This window comes from Canis lupus, chromosome 3 (assembly GCF_048164855.1).
Source record: "Canis lupus baileyi chromosome 3, mCanLup2.hap1, whole genome shotgun sequence".
Taxonomy (NCBI): domain Eukaryota; kingdom Metazoa; phylum Chordata; class Mammalia; order Carnivora; family Canidae; genus Canis; species Canis lupus.
Window position 1 is genome coordinate 83,871,470 of NC_132840.1, and position 17,380 is coordinate 83,888,849.

Here is a 17,380-nt window from a genome sequence, read left to right on the forward strand (position 1 = left end):
GCAGTATGTCATCGCAGGATGAAAATAGTATCTGAGGCCAGGCCTCAATATGTCCAGGAGGCACAAGTGTTTTAGTTACGTATCGCTGTGCAACGGACTGCTCCAGAACTTAGTGGTTCAAAACAATGACTTATAATTTCTAGTAACTCTGTGGATTGGGAATTCAGGAAGGACTTGGCTGGGCAGTGCATCTACCTCCTGTTGTGTCTCCATATGGTGAGGTCACCAGCTTGGTGGGGCTGAATAGTCCAAAAGGGTCTCACATGCCTGGCTCCATGGGACCCCTTTACGTGGTGACTGCCTTGCCACATGGCTGGTCTGAATTTCTTCACAGCACTGTGGTCCCTCAGGGTAGCTAGACTTCTTACATGGCAGCTGACTACCAAGAGAGAGGAAGAGGAAAGTAGAACTGCCAGTTCTCCTAAGTACCTGGCCCAGACGACGTCGCTGCTGCTGCATCCTGTCAAAGTCAGTCAGAATCCCAAGTCAGATTCATGGGAGAGAGGAAATAGTCTCTACCTCTTGAGGAGAGAAACCTCAAGGCCATAGAATTGTGGCCACGACAGTAAGTAAATGATACAAACAGGTGTCTCAGATTCCTGTGTTTTGTTTTGTTTTTTATCATCAGCTATTTCCACAATTAGCTTCGAAAAAACTCTGAAGCTCAAACCAGCGATGGTTTACGCACATGGATTGGCAGGTGGGCTGAGGGCTGACGGATTTGGCTTGAACCTGGTGAGGTTAATTTGGTTCTCCTCTGCATGTCTGTCATCTGCCTTTGGGGAGCAATGACCCAGCCTGGTGACTTCAGAAGTGAAAGAGTTTCAGTACAAAGAGAAAAGATCTCGAGTCCAGACAGACACAGAACAGACACATCACCTCTGCTTCATTCTATTGGCCAAACAAGTCATATCGCTGAGTGAAAAGGTGTGAAAAGTTGCATGATGAATGGATGGATGGACACAGGTGCCCCTGGCTCAGTTTATTTAAAAAAAAAATTTTTTTTAAGTAGTCTCTGCACCCAATATGGGGCTGGAACTCATGATCCCAAGGTCAACAGTTGCATGCCGTGCTGACTGCACCAGCCAGGAGCCCCCGTATGGAGGGTTATAAGCAGGGAAGAACTGGACCCTGAGCACCTGATCATCTTTATCCTCCACTTTCTCTTTGTAGATGACACTTTTCACCTGATGCTCTTTGAATGTGGGACTTGCAGTTCTGTTTCTCACTGAGAGCTCAGCCTGGGGTAACTTACAAATTCACTCATTCATCAATCTCAACTCAGAATCTACTTTTTTAAAATAAGATTTTATTTATTTATTCATGAGACACACACACACAGAGAGGCAGAGACACAGGCTCCATGCAGGAAGACTGACGTGGGACTCGATCCCGGGACACCGGGATCACGCCCTGAGCTGAAGGCAGATGCTCAACTGCTGAGCCACCCAGGCGTCCCGAATCTAATTTTTTTTTAAAGATTTTTAAAAGTTTATTCATTTGAGAGAGAGAGAGAGAGAACACAAGCAGGGGGAGAGGCTGTGGGAAATGGAGAAGCAGACTCCCTGCTGAGCTGGGAGCCTGAGGTGGCCCCATCCCAGGACCTGTAGATCATGACCTGAGCCAAAGGCAGATGCTCACCCATCTGAGCCACCCAGGCGCCGCTCAGAGTCTACTTTCTCAGGGGGGACTTTTCATGCATCCCTCAGAAAGATTTATGGTACCCTTCTCTCAGCACACCTGGTAGAAACATCTTCATTATAGTCATTATATGTAATTGTTTGTTCACAGGGTAGTAACAGCCACCATCGGTTGAGTACCTTCACTGTAGTGACGTTTTATGTATATAATTTCTAAACCTATATGACAGCTTTGCTAATTAGTCTTCTTTTGCTGTGAAACAAATCAAACAAATCACCACAAACAGCATTCGTCTGTTAGCGGTTCACAGTTCCGTAGGTCAGAAGGCCATGGTGCCAAGGACGGATCATCCTACCGAAGGCTGAAATCAAGGTGGCAACTGAAATCTTCTCTGGAAGTTCTGGAGAAAGTTTTGCTTCCAAGCTCCATCTTGTCACTGCCAGGATTGAGTTCCTGGCTGCTTTAGTTCCGGGGTCCCAGACTCTTGGCTGGCTCACAGACAGGGCTGCTCTCAGCCTGCAGAGGTCGCCCCCATTCCTCACCACGTGGTCCTTTCGATCTTCAAGTCAGTGGGGGTGCATTGAATCCTTCTTGTGCTGTAGATCTGCCTCTGACCTCTCTGCCCCAATCCAAAGGCTCAGGTGATTAAGCCAGACCCACCCACATTATCTCCTTATCTTAAGGTCAGTGGATTTGGAACTTAATTTCATGAAGTGGATCATTGGGTTCTTTCATTTCCCCCCAGGCTGTTTTTAGATTTCTCTAAATTGGGAACCCAGCACCACTGCCAAGGACCAAACTGTATTCCCTCCAGATTCATACGTTGAAGCCCTAACCCCCAGTGTATTGATATTTGGAGATGGGGCCTTCAGAAAGTGATTAGTTTTATATGAGATCATTAGGATGGGGTCCTCGTGATGAATTAGTCCCCTTACAAGAAGAGACACCAGAGAGCCTGCTTCCTCTCTCCCTCCAGGTACACACGTTGAGGGAAGGCCACGTGAGGGGATGTAGCATGCAGGCAGGTTCTGCAACCAAAGGCCAGAGCTGTCACCTGCTGACACAGACCCTGCTGGTACCACAACGTTGAACTGCCACTCCCTAGAACTGCGAAAAATAAATTCCTATTGTTTAAGACACCCAGTCTAGGGTGTTTTGTTAGGCAGCCTGTGCTGACTGAGACAATAGTTTATAGGGAGCATCAGCGAGGTCAACAGGAGACAAAATTGAAGCTGACTTCCCCTTCTGAGATATTTTGCTTATCCTACATTTATCTAAATAAGCCAGTCATTAACTTTTAAGGGCACTTAAGAACATTTTTAAAAATTGAGATAAAGCACACATATGGTACACAGCTCTTATGTTTATAGCTCTGGGAATTTTTTAAAAAGATGTTTTATTTTTTAGAGAGAGAGCAAGTGAGCACACGAGTGAGGGGAGGAACAGAGGGAGAAAGAGGGAGAGACCCTCAAGTAGACTCCCTGCTGAGTGCAGAGCCCCATGCAGGGCTGGATCCCAGGACCCTGAGGTCATGACTTGAGTCAAAACCAGGAGTTGGATGCTACCTGACTGAGCCACCCATGTGCCCCTCCAGGGTTTTTAAAAAAATATTTTATTTATTTATTTATTTATTTATTTATTTATTTATTTATGAGAGAGAGAGAGAGAGAGAGAGAGAAGGAGTGGGGGAGGGGCAGCAGGAGAGGGAAACTCCCCATTGAGCAGGAAGCCAGACACGAGGCTCTATCTCAGGACCCCAGGATCACGACCTGAGCTGAAGGCAGTTGCTTAATCAACTGAGCCACCCAGGCGCCTCCAGGATTTTTTAAAAAAAGATTTTATTTATTTATTCATGAGAGACACAGAGAGAGAGAGGCAGAGACAGAGGCAGAGGGAGAAGCAGGCTCCATGCAGGGAGCTCGATGGGAGACTGGATCCCAGGACCCCGGGGATCATGCCCTGAGCCGAAGGCGGATGCTCAATTGCTGAGCCACCCAGGCATCTCTAGAACTATTTTCCACAACAGCCGGACCGTCGTACATTCCCACCAGCGATATACAAAGCTCCCATCTCTCCACCTCCCTGCCAACACTTGTTATTTTCCATTTTCTGTGATTATCGCCATCCTGGTCGCTGTGACGCAGTATCACTCATGGTGGTTTTGATTTGCATTTTCCTAGTGACTAATGACGTTGAACATTTTTGCTCGTGCGGATTAGCCCTTGTGTATCTTCTTCGGAGAAACATCTACTCATGCCCCTTGCCTCGTTCTTAACTGGGTCCTTTGTGGCTTTGTTGGTGTGAGAATTCTTTTAATCTTGGTAGTAAATGGACCTCACTCTTCACTTAGACTTCCTTATTTTCCCACATCAGAATCATTCTTGAGAGTCTCAGGTTCTATTTTCTGAAAACCACTTCAACCTCTCCTTTTCTCTCACCCTCTTTACTTTGGGAGACCACTGCGTCTCACTTGGGGTAATGTTGTAACTTCTGGGCTGGGTTTCCTGCCTCCAGTTGGAGGCTCCTGCTCTGCTCCGGTCTGTACTCTGCAAGTGTCGTGGCCAGGGCTTTCGGAAGCACAGACGGGGTAATGTCACTCTCCTGCTATAAACCCTTCAGCGCCTTTCATTGTTTCAGAATAAAATGTGCATCGATAACATGGCCTAAGAGATGCTTTACGATCTGGCCCTACTTTTCTCACTTCCTCTTCACACTCTCCCCTCTAAACCTCTGCTTCAGCCACAGTGAGCGCTGCAGATCCCAGGACCACAGGACACTGGCACTTGGCTCCAGGTCTTACATGTGTTTCCTGTCTGTCCCGAATGCTGTCCCCCATCCCTTTACCCCTTGCTCACTCATGCTCTACCTCCAGGCTGTAGCTGGGCTAACAGTTCCTCTGGAAATCCCTCTCTGGTCCTTCTTGACAGCTACCTCTCTCTTGTGCTCCCACAGTTCCCATAACATAATCTTGGGGATCAGTCTGTCTGTTATGGGTGTATCAGTCTGAGGACCAGCTTTGAACAAATTTGGTGACTGAGGCAAAATGGATACTTAATAAATATTCATAGGATAGAAGATCTCTATGTTCAATTTGCATATAGTAGATACATCACAAAACCACAATGCCCTGCCACAACTAAGGCAATGCAACGCAATACAAAGAACATGGTGTTAAATATATTGAAATATAGCAATAGCCTGTCCCCAAACTCAGTTCTCTGATTGGCCGAGCAGGCTGAGGAAGGCAGCACGTCGGCTAGCTTCTTAGTCACTGTCCGTGGAGTCATGGTGGTTTTAGCAAGTTCCGTGAATTGAAGTTTTGCTTTGAAAATTTTGTGGAGGGAGGTGGGGGAGTTGTTGCAGTTACGTACAAACTTGTGTTTCAGACCTGACAAAACTGATCTGTTCAGGATGATCCATTGCAAGGAGAGGGAGGATAAGGAAATAGGGTTTGTTTTTATTTTTTATTTTTATTTATTTTTTAAAAGATTTATCTATTTATTTATGATAGACATAGAGAGAGAGAGAGGCAGAGACACAGGGGGAGGGAGAAGCAGGCTCCATGCCGGGAGCCTGAAGTGGGACTCGATCCCGGGACTCCAGGGTCATGCCCTGGGCCAAAGGCAGGCGCCAAACTGCTGAGCCACCCAGGGATCTCTCTCTTTTTTTTTTTTTAAATTAATTAATTAATTAATTAATGATAAATATATATATAGAGAGGCAGAGACACAGGAGGAGGGAGAAGCAAGCTCCATTGTTTTTAGTTTCATGAGAAAAATAGCAAAGTCACTCACTGGCAGCGTTGAATTTGCAATTTGTAGGGTCAGGGTTTTCTCTTCTGGTAGGAAATAATTGAGGTCTCTCTATTTCTCCTCTTTTAGAGTCATCTTGTTATTAATATCTTACCTTTTGCATTCTCCTTTGTTGGATCTTCAACTCTCTTTTTCTCAAGAGGGTTTACAGCCTGAGAAAGGAGCCCAGGCCTCATCTATGAACTCCGAGTACTGTGAGCGCACCCCATCCATGACTAAAGTGTAAAAGTCGGTACGAACCGCTGAACACACGGGAGATCTACCAGCATGTGCTCATTACATCTCTGAGACTAACCCACTTGGGGGAGCAAGCCTTTCTTCACGGTGGAGGCCCCCAAACCTGCGTGGGACGAGACCCGCCACCTCCGTCAACCCCAGGTGTGGGGCTGTCTGGGGCCCTGTAATGACACAGCCTCTCCTATATGGGGCGCTCTTCTCACCTGCTCCCCTGTGAAATGCCCTTACTAAACAGAAGTAGGATGAAATCCTATGGAACTCTTAGATGGGGAGTTTCAATCCAGATCTTCGGTAATGAAGGGATTAGGGCTGAGACTAGAGTTTAGGAGCAGCAGAGGTAAAGAGTGTCCCCTTGAGCCGCTTCACCACGACAGGAAAGCACAGCGAGTCCTGACCCCTCCGGCCCGGAGCGGGGCTTAGGGCGCCCCCGGAGCGGGGCAGAGGGGACCCTGGGCGCCAGGGCACAGCTACTTCGGCGTGTGGGTCCCTGGAAGCACGGCTGCCCGAGCAGAGACGACGCGGAGGCGGGACCCCGGCCCCGACCCCGGACCCGACCCCGCTTCCCCGCTTCCCCGCTTCCCCGCGCCGCTGCGGTGTCGTGACGTTTTCCGCCGGGAGAGGGAGACGGGTCCCCGCAGCCTGGCGCCGCCGAGCTCCGCGTCCGCGAGGGGGCGGTGTCGGCCGCCGCGCAGCCCGCGGGGCCCGGAGCATGCTCCGCGGGGAGGGTCGCGGGGCCGGGAGGATGCTCCGCGGGTCGGGGGGCGCGGGTCCCGGAGGATGCTCCGCGGGTCGGGGGGCGCGGGTCCCGGAGGATGCTCCGCGGGTCGGGGGGCGCGGGTCCCGGAGGATGCTCCGCGGGTCGGGGGGCGCGGGGCCGGGAGGATGCTCCGCGGGTCGGGGGGCGCGGGGCGGGGAGGCGCTGGGGGGGTCGAGAGCTCAGCCGAAGCCCGGGACCGTCCCAGGCTACCTGCCGCCGCGTCTGCCCCGCTGCTGGGACGGCTGTTAACCTTGAGCCGCCGGCTGGGACCGTCCCTGCTCGGATCGCTGCTTGCCTCCTGACGGTGCGCCGCAGACACCCTCTTTGAGATCTCTCTTTTTATTTTATTTTATTTTTTTATTGGAGTTCAGTTTGCCGACATATAGCATATCACCCAGCGCTCATCCCGTCAAGTGCCCCCCTCAGTGCGAGATCTGACTTTAGGATGTGTCCTTATTGGACTTGTTAGTATCGAATTTATCTCAGTTTTCGCAAATGCTTAGCTTTTTTTTTTTTTTTTTTAATGCAGAGGATAAGAAAAATACACCATCGTAAAACTGGACTCCAACCTCCCCCCACCACCTTTTTAAAAATTTATTAATTCATGAGACACTGAGACACACACAGAGAGAGGCAGAGACACAGGCAGAGGGAGAAGCAGGCCCCACGCAGGGAGCCCGATGTGGGACTCGATCCTGGGACCCCGGGGTCATGCCCTGGGCGGAAGGCAGACGCTCCACCGCTGAGTCATCGGGCTGCCACCTTTCTAAAAAAGACATTAACTGGGATCAGTGAAGAAACAATGTCCCGTGGAAGGTATGCTGTTGAGCTCAAAAGGACCCGGGTTTTCTGAAACCCTAGGATTTGCAGCGTTAGCAGCATGTGGGTGTCAAGTAAACCACTTACCTTCCATTTCCTCACCTGTAAAATGGGAATAAGTCACCCATTTTCATTCTCAGGAGTGTGTGAGAGCTCACTTGAAGTCACATACTTGGAAATTTTCTGTAAAAGGAAGAGCTATACAGACATAAACTATTATTGAATCACAATTCATTTTTTTGAACTTTGTATAATGTTTTTGGGAGAAAACAATAAATGATCATTGTAAAACAACCCAAACAGTACTCAAAGCTTCAGAAAGAAAAGTAAGTTCCTTGAAATCCCACTATCAAGAAATTGTTGCTGTTAACATCTGAGCCGACCTTCAGACACCTCCACATGCTCACATATGCATGTGTATACAGTGCCTCAAAAATGGAATTTTAAAAAAGATTTTACTTATTTATTCACAGAGAGGCAGAGACACAGGCAGAGGGAGAAGCAGGCTCCCTGCAGGCAGCCCAGTGTGGGACTCGATCCTGGGACAAAGCCAGCCACTCAACCACTGAGCCACCCAGGCATCCCTCAAAAATGGAATTGTATTATACATTCTATTATTTAAATATCTTCCCCCCCAACATTGCATAATATAGCTAGCATTGGTCTACCTTTAACAGCACATCTAAGGCTTCTATGTGGAATCCTTCCTCAATCTCACAGCAATGACACTGAGAATGAATTTTTATTGTAAAGACAGGGAACTGAGGAGCAGAGATGTGAGAGAGATTTCCCCATTCCTGCAGTTTCGTGTAATTTTACAATTAACATATTTGCTTCCACTTACAGCTTTTCCCACTTTTATTATTATCTCTTGGGCGCCTGTTTGTTAGACAGTAGCAAAATTAAGAAGGCTGCTTGTTTAAAAATATCAGTTCTCACACCTACGGATCTCTGGGGAAAGAGACCCAGGAGTTGGGAATTTTTAAACAAGCTCTCCTCCCAGGTTGTTATGTGTACAGTCATGTCTGAGAACCACAACCTTGGTTTAAATTCCTAGGTTGGGCTTACTGGATTGATTTTGAATTTGAGACCTAATGCCGAACTGCCTTCCAGAAATGTCATACCAGTTTACATTCCCACAAACAGTGTGTGACTAATTTGGCTTCTTTTGTTTGGGTCTCTGTGTTCTACGATATTACCTGGTAAATGACTTCTTATTTGTCATCAGGACAGTAACCTACTTGTAGGCCACTTTGTGCGTGTGTGCGTGCCTGTGTGCGTGTGTGCGCGTGCCTACCCTAAAGTTTTAACTCAAGGTTGAGCACTTTCCTTCAAGCTCGTCAATCATTTTGTGGTTCTCAGGACCGTATCCGCATATTCTGTTCCCGGTATTAGGTCTGTGTCTCTCATCTCTTCAGTGCCCTCCCTTATGCCCTGCTCCTTGTCTGGTCATCAGGTCCTCGTCTGTCGTCAGAGCAGTGACACCTACTTTTCCAAAAACTATACCGAATAAATGAAGGCATAAATTCTGCATAATTAGCCCTTACAGATGGAAAACAAATTCTGGTTCTTTCCACAAGAAGTCAACTACGATCTACCCTCCGCCCCCTGTTTGATCTTCCTCATTCATCCAGTTCTTAGTTCCAGAATCTAACTAATTCTCCAAAAAATCTTAACCCTACCAACCTCCAGCCTCCCCGTGTCAAAACTAAAATCCTCCCCCTTGGCCACATGAACATTGTTCCTTTCCCGAACCCTATATTTTATTAAGCAAGATTCTCATCAGATTCAAGTTCTAAATACAACTCTTTTTTTTTTTTCTTTTTCAAAAATTATCTTCCTCTTACCTGGGAAACTGGGTTTCTTTTCATTTCTTTGGTCTTGAAGTAAAGATCTAGTTTCTCTCCTAAAGGAGACAGACTTTTTTTTTTCCCTTACTAATTAATTGACAACCCTTAACAGCTAAGCTCTAGACATTTAACAAGTTATACACAAATATCAGCCTAAGAGAATGTGTACTCTGGAATATTCAGTGGGAGAGTGAGTCATCTCAGACAATATAAAGTTTACATTATTCGGTTATAACAATAAGTATTTCTAATTGTCTATGGCTTAAAAAAACCTTCAAATAAATGTACAGAGAATAAAGCCATATAAAATTGGACATGGGTAGATTAGCTGTACTTAATATTGCTCGAAATGCATATGGAAATATTTTCATCTAAGTGCATTTATTCAAGTAAGAGCTCACATTCTAATACAGATTTCTGAACTCAATCGTTCCATAGAACGTTTTGGATCAGAGGATTTTTTTGTCCACGAGTGAGAATCTTCATGTGAAAGGAAAATGGGGTAATATGAGCAGAAAGTTGGACTGGAATCCCAAACGCTCCCTCCCTTTCTCTGAGTATTTGTTTTTTCTTGGGTCTGTCTCTATGCGCTCCATAAAGATAATGATTCAAAATTCCAAACGTCCATTGAAGATATCATGTAAGAATCTGAAGAAATAAAAGAAGTGCATTATTTCTACTTTCTAGAGAAACACTCTGTGCAACGGTGGTTTAGATGAAAAGCTATACGCACCTACACGTGGTCATTCAAATCATGTGTCAGACTTCCTCAAAGTGGGGTCCCGTACTCACAGGGACGCTGGTAGGTTTCAGGGGGGAGTAAACGCTATTCTGTGATTTCTAGTTTTGCTACTTTTATTTCTCAACATTTCGCCTGCGCCAGTCTGCCCTCATTCTGGCGTGGTCCCAACCTTGAGAACATTGAATTCAAATGAGCACAGAATTGTCTCAGAAACGTGGCTAAGTCATCTTCAGACCCATAACATTCTGGCCTGAAATTCTATCAGGACACCTCCCAGACCTTAACTTGATAAAAATCACAACCTCCTTCAGGAACTATGGACCGTATTCTGGTTTCAGAAGAGGAAACCAAAACCTTTTGAGCTGTATCCCCTTACTGTCTTCCCTGAGAAAACAATCCAGTGTTCTGCCTACAAAGGACTAATTTGACTAATTTTTTTTTCCCCTTCCTTGGCAGAACCTTTTATTGAACTGATTGAAATGACCAGATGTTTTGGCAGCTTATGTAGACATAATCTAAGAGGCTCAATAATTGACTTAAGTAAACGTATCAGGATGTGGATTGGCAATAGTATCGGGGATTCTCTGTGCTGTGATGCCTTCAAATCCCCTTTTAAAAGGCAGGCGCTTATGTAATTGAAATGCACAGAGATTGGCACCACCTCATTCATATACTTCGGTAATTTACAGCCTATGGAACTCTGAGCATCCCTGTAACTTTTGAAAATAAGCAAGGAAAAGCATTAGAGATCTATCGAGATTGTCCTTGAGCTGTGTCCTTGAAGGGAAATGAAATATTTCTCTGCATTAAAGTCTCCGGATGAAAAAAAATTGGAAGCAAAATTTCATTTGACTCAGATTATCTAAACAAACAAACAAACAAACAAACCGTGATGTTTGCTTTTTTCCTAGTTTCTGGGCGTTTTAGATGAGAGTGTTGAATACCAGAACTTTCCACATTGTTTTTTGTGTGATAATTTATTGAAGAGTCTTATTTTTATTATTTATTATGATTTTGCTTGAGCACATTTTGCTGTGCTGTAATCTCTACTGATAATAAAAGTATTCTCTGTGAATAGCTCACAGGGGTCAATTTTCTCTTGAAAGCCAACCGTCGCAAGAAATATTTCAAATTAGAGTTTATTTATTAGAAAAGGAAATTCTCCTGGGTGGCTCAGTTAGTTGAGCGTCAGACTCTTGGTTTCCACTCAGGTCATGATCTGGGGTCCTGGGATCGAGCCCCACGTTGGGCTCTGCGCTCAGCATGGAGTCTGCTTAAGGATTTCTTTCCCTCTCCTCTGCCTCTTGCCCGGCTTGTGCGTGCGTGCTCTCTCTTAAATAAATCTGTTGAAAAGAAAAAAGAAGAAAGGTGGGGATAGATTAAAAAAGAAGAGGAAACTGTCTATATGCCTTTCTGTGCACGAAAGCCTGCCAACCGAGGCTGAGCCCAGGACAGAAGGATCCTGCAACTGGCTGGGCCACTTGACTCCATTTCCCTTCTCCTGAAGGCTTTCTTTTGAATTTGTTTAGCCAACAAATCCTTTTTATTTTTTTTAAAATTTATTTATGTATTTATTTATTTATTTGTTTATTTATTTAACAAATCCTTTTTAAAAATTCCTCTTGCCCACCCATCTCTTCAATCCCTCTTAAAAAAAAAAATAGTTTGCAGCCTGTGCACCCAGGCAGGTGTGCGGAGGCCACCCTTTCGCTTAGATCTAGGTAGGTGCTTAGCGCCTGGGTGCAGGTTTTCTACAATCTCCTTCTTACGAATCCAGGGAGCAGAGAACATCACGTTCCCTGTTGGGCACCCTGCACCCCGTGTTCTTAGTAAATGCTGTTCTGTCCCAGCTAATGGCAATCACGCCGGCGGAGTTCCGCAACCATCCGAGGCTCTCAGGGCTGTTGTTTTACCTTCCTGTGTCCAGAAGGCTGACTGGCCGGCCAAGCCTCTCCCTGTGCCCGCTGACACAGGGGCCTCCTGTCTGTGCTAACAGGCGACACGAGTGCCCACCTGCTCCGTGCTGGTTCCCCAGAATCCTGCCTCTCCGGCCTGCAGACTGGCCCCTGCGAGAGGAAGATGACAAGTCATGAGAGACCCTGCTGAGGTCCTCCTAAGGTAAAACAGAGAGGAAAATATTTGACAAGATGATTTGAATGAGATGTCACCCAGTGGTTGCGGGATCATGGTATTTACTTATTTATTTAAGCAGACCCCCTCCCCACCCCGCCAAGTAACAAGTGTAACCGAGCCAGCGTCTTGTGATGTGCGGGGGAGAATGATTGACTCCTGCAGATGTGCTGGGGCTGTGGCGGGAGGCGCCAGATGTTAAGCAGCACTTGGGGACTCTTGGTGGCCAGGCCATCTCCTTTGTGGTTCACAGTAGTCACCGGCTCCGGCACCTCCTCCGCTCTGTATTTCTCGCTTGATCTCAGCTTTTGAACGTGGAGCCCGAACCAACCCCAGTTGCATGTGAGACAGCAAAGGCCCTGACGCTTTCTGGAACTGCAGTTTTATTTTGTGATGGGTTTTGGGAGCCAGTTGCTGCTTTTACTGAACTGAAGGTCAAGGTGGTGGGGGGACTGGGGTTGCGGAAGCGAGAGCCTGGCACTCACGCTCATCCGTGGAAGCCTCCAGCAGACCTCGCAGTTGGCTGTCATCACCCACACGTGGCTGTTGGAGACCAGAGGTCAGGGGAGTGACCAAGTGACTGGGTGGGGACGGCACCCCGACTGGCCTAGCCCAGGGGTTCCTTCTGCTGACCCCCCCATGGCCAGAGCACTGCTCCCCTGCGCATTGAGAAGCTCCTTTTCTCTCTGCTTGTAGCTTCCCCCTTAGTGAAGGGTTAAAAATGTCAAAGCCAGGGATGCTCTAAACTTCCGTGTTTCTATTCACCGCATCATGACGACGACGGGAGAGGTGACATTTTATTTTCCTGGCTATGTCCGTCAGCTGAGAGAATCGAGGTGCACAGGCTGTTGGCAGAAATAGGGCTGTTCAAGGTCAAGGATGACACCAGTAACAGAGGGACTGGATGAGCAAAACAAATGATTTTAATCTGTGTACCAAACTTCTCAAATTTTTGGAAACATTTGGTTGATTAATGGCATTTCCCCTCTGCATATAAATGTTCAGTGCTGGACGGCCAGCTATTGTCTTTGTTGATTTGCTTTTTTTTTTTTCCCCCAGTTTAAGCTTTCCCTCCAGAAGGATGTTTTGAGAAAGGACAGAAGGACTTAGACCTTCGCAAACCCATTTGTCAAGTGGATTACATTTGTGCCCTCCCTTAAAAAGATGCTTTACACTCCAAGAGAACAGTTTTTGTAAATTAATATCATCATTACAAATAAGCTAGCCTCCTTGTCCACCCCCTTTGACTTCTTGCTGTTGCAAGGCTGCCCTGCTGGGCTCCACAGACAGCAGTGTGGGCATGGTCCTGGGGCCCGGGGGAATATTAACTTACAGTGCTTTCCCTACATTGCTTTTACATGTCTGAAACTATTTCAAAACGTAGCAACTGAAATACAAGTCATTAAATACACTTTACTAGAATAGAAAAAGTTCTTTTGTCCCTTTCTCCTCTTTGGAGCAAAGATGGTTGGGAACGTACTTGGCAGGGCTGCTTCGGAATATCTGCATCCACACATAGCCGGAGATTGTAGAAGGAATAAACTAAACTAAAGCTGAGGTCACCGAGGGTTAGAGCCTACATGCAATTTAAATGTTGCCCTAGGACTTTAGTGTTTTTAAAATGAAAAAAAATTTTTTTTATTTCTTAAGATTTTATTTATTTATGAGAGACCCAGTGAGAGAGGCAGAGACACAGGCAGAGGGAGAAACAGGCTCCCTGATGTGGGACTCAATCCCAGGACTCTGGGATCACACCCTGAACTGAAGGCAGATGTTCAACCATTGAGCCCCCCAGGTGCCCTCAAGCTCTAGGAGGTTTTTTTTTTTTTTTTTTTTTTTTTTAAGCTCTAGGAGTTTTAAAAGCCATTTTGGTTTATGGACGTCTGGGTGGCTCAGTTGGTTAAGCTTGGGACTCCTGGTTTCAGTTCAGGTCATGAAACAGAGCTCCGCATCAGGTTCTGCACCCCGGGGTTGGACACCGTGCCCCATATGGGGCTCCAAGCTCAGCTCAGCATGGAGTCTGCTTGAGATTCTGGATCTCCATCTCTTATGCCCATTCCCCCCACCCCACCGAAATACATACATACATACATACATACATACATACATACATTTTTTTAAAGACCCCATTTTTATGAGCTCTAGTTGAGTGGAGATACTAGGTATGAGCTGAAGTAGAAAAGAGGGATTCCTTGGTTTCTGACTGTCAGAGGCCACCTGAGATTGCAAAGATGTCCTTCTCCCCTTCTTTCTGGCTGGGCTCTGTCCCCGGAATCAGGTGCCAGATGGAACGGGGGAGGGAGGCTGATTTCCTGGAGCCTCTTGGAGGGTATGAATTGCTCTCCCCTTCTGTGACTGCCCAAGTGTGCCCCAGCGCAGACAGGCCTGTTCCGCTCCGTGTGTGTTCCCCTGGCTGGGCACCGGGGGCAGACACTGCCTGGGTGCCGTCACCAGAGGCTGGGAAGTGTCTGTGGGTCTCCAGCAGCTGGAAAAGGTTTGAATCTCTTTGGCAGATGTTTGCTGTTCCAGCCACTTCATTAATGTTGGAAACTAAACCCCTGACTATTCCTGACCAAAGCCCCACTTTGTGATTGACAGCCGGGGTGTGCTTCCTCCCACAGAAGCCCTTTACAGTCTGAGGGAAGGAGGGAGCGAGTGAAAAGAGAGAAATGGGAGCAAAATGGGAATTGGGCGAGTTGCCATTGCTAGAAACCAAAAATATCAAGAGAGTGGCAAAAACTCATTTGAGGAGAAAGACAGATTCAGTGCAAGAAATTAAGATTTGAAGTCCCATCATGTGCTTGGTGCTTGGATCTTTTACACACGTGGAATGAGCTCAGCTTTCACGCATTCATTTTTAAAAAAGATTCTATTTATCTGTTTGTTTATTTATTTATTTTAGAGGGAGGAAGGGCAGAGGGAGAGAGAGTCTCGAGAGGACTGGGACCTGAGCCCACTCCAGGCTGGATCTCACCCCTGAGATCATGATCTGAGCCGAAACCAAGAGTCCAACACTTCAGGGACTGCCTCCGAGCAGGTGCCCCTCATGCATTGATTTATTTAAGACACACTTACTGAGAACCTACTATGTGCCCGGTGCTATGCTCCAGAACACACCAGGAGCTCATTGTCCCGCGGGTGAAATAAACTTGCAAAAGTTAGTGGAGTAAAGGAACCACTGGGCAGAGGTAGGAATCAGCAGCCTTGGGGAGGGGGCAACCTTTCTGAGCAGAGGTGACATTTGAGATGGGTCTGGAACCAGCTTTTCAGGCTGGGAGGGAGGGAGGGATTGGGCTGTGGAGGGCATTCCCACGCGGGGAACAGCTTGTGTAGAGGCATGGATTACGAAAAGGCCAGCCTCGTGAAGTAGTTAGGTATTAGGAGGAGCACTCATCAATGAAAAAAAAAAATGAGGCTCAGCTTTGATTATAAGCGACAGAGGGCTCAAAGCTCCAGACTCCAGATCTGGGATCTCTCTCTCCGCGACACCTGGGGCGTGTGCCCTCAGGCCCCCTCTGAGAAAACTGGAAAAGGTGGAAAATCCCAGGAGTTGAATCGAAATTGCTCAGCTCTTTAAAACACTGCCGATTTCAAATCAAAGGACAGTCGGTCTCCCCGGGAGGGAGGGAGCGTGTGGGCCAGCCCAGGCCCGGGCCGAGCGCCCGAGCGAGCGGGGAGCCGCGGGCCGGCAGGTGACCGGGCTCTCGGCGCTGCCCCGCCGCGCGGCCCGCGGCCTCCCTCCCGGTGGCGGCGCCGGGGCGCAGGGACACGCGGGCGCGCCTCGGCTCCGAGTGTGGAGGGAGGCAAGGAGGAGAGGAAGAGGAGAAGGGGCGAGGGAGGGAAGAGGAGGGCGGGGAGGAGGAGGGAAGCTGAGTTGGAAGATGGAGCGAAGAGGAGAAGAGAGAAGGGGCAGGTCGCAGGCGGAGGGGAGGCGGGAGCGCGGGCAGGAGCGGGGGTCGCAGGGCGAGGGGAAGGGACGCGCGGGGTCAGGCGCCCCGGGAGCCCCAGGCACCCGGGAGGGAGGCCTGGAAGGAAGCAGAAGCGGGCAGCGGCAAAGGGCGGGCGGAGGCCGGGCCCGGGAGCGCCCTGCGGGACCCGACCCAGTCCACGCGGGGGGGGGGGGCAGCGCCTCGCGGGCATCGCCCCTCGCCGCGGGCTCTGGATGGGTCCCGAGCCCGAGCACCCCGCTTCTCCGCCCCTCCAGCCCCCGACTCTCCGCGCAAAGCGCCGCGCGCCCCTGGGGCCGGTGCCCGGCTCGTGGCGCAGCAGGTCCCCGCCGCGCCCGCGCCCTGGAGACCCCTGGGGGCCGCACCCGGCGGCGGGGCGGCTGGTCACCCGGCCTGGGGCGCGCCGGACACCTGGCCGCAGTCTTAGCGGGCCCCGGGCCCGCCCGCTTTGGGGGCGGGGGACGGAGAATGAACGAAAACAACTGTAAATGGAGAGCAAGGGAGGAGCAGGCGCCCCGGCACACGTGGACGCGTCGCGGAGGGAGATCCGCAAAGTCGCACCGCGAGCCACGGCTGATACTGGGCTCTAACTCGGCTTATTGCTCCGCTTTCTCCAAGCGCCCCCTTATCAGTCCTCCAGGTGCGTCCCTTCCGTCCGGCTGCAACCACCCCCGCCCAGGGCCGCGCGGCCTCCTGCCTCCGCCTCCAGGTTCCCAGCCGGACGCCAGCGGCCCCACTGTCGTCCCGACGCTCCGGCTCCCTCCTCGCCAGCGTTTGCCTCCCTGCCTGCCCCGCGCACAGCACTTGGGAGACAAAGTCGTGGGAGACCGGGGCCGCCGGGCGGGGAGGCAGGGGACTGGGTGGGGGGCCCCGCGCTCACCAATTCCAAGGGAGGGCAGCCCGGGTGCTCAGCGGCTTAGCGCCCGCCTTCAGCCCAGGGCGCCCAGGGCGCGATCCTGGAGACCCGGGATCGAATCCCACGTCGGGCTCCCTGCACGGAGCCTGCTTCTCCCCCTGCCTGTGTCTCTGCCTCTCTCATGAATAAATAAATAAAATCTTAAGAAAAAGAAAAAAATTCCAACGGAACACACAAGTCCGTAGGGATACTGACTGCAACAGGCCCGCAGGTTGGGGGAGCGCAGGAGGAAGAGGGCACGGCCCCCACCAAGTACGCGTCCTCGCGGCTCCCGAACCCCGAGCGCGGGCGCGGCCCCGGGAAGCCGGGAGTCGGCGGGACTCCTCCAGCGGGGTGACCCGCTGCGCTCGCCGGTCCTTGCGCGGCGAAAACGGCTTCTACACGTTAGAACCTAAAAAACAAAAAAAAACCCCAAAAACACACGCACACACAACAGAGGACGCACGCTCTGGGGGGCTTAGTTTTTCAGTTTTACAATTTATTATTGGGATAACGGTCAGGGCAGGGGGCATCGAGGGCTCGGGGTCCC

At 49.3% G+C, this 17,380-nt stretch overlaps 1 long non-coding RNA gene across 1 annotated transcript; it reads right to left on the reverse strand.

Moving 5' to 3' along the window:
- Positions 1 to 10,983: 10,983 nt before the first annotated feature.
- Positions 10,984 to 17,216, reverse strand: LOC140631237 (uncharacterized). Its single transcript, XR_012028871.1, has 3 exons — positions 16,816 to 17,216; positions 11,772 to 11,924; positions 10,984 to 11,201 (listed from the first exon to the last, which is right to left on the reverse strand). It is a non-coding gene; the product is annotated as an uncharacterized lncRNA (long non-coding RNA).
- Between the last annotated feature and the right edge of the window lie 164 nt (positions 17,217 to 17,380).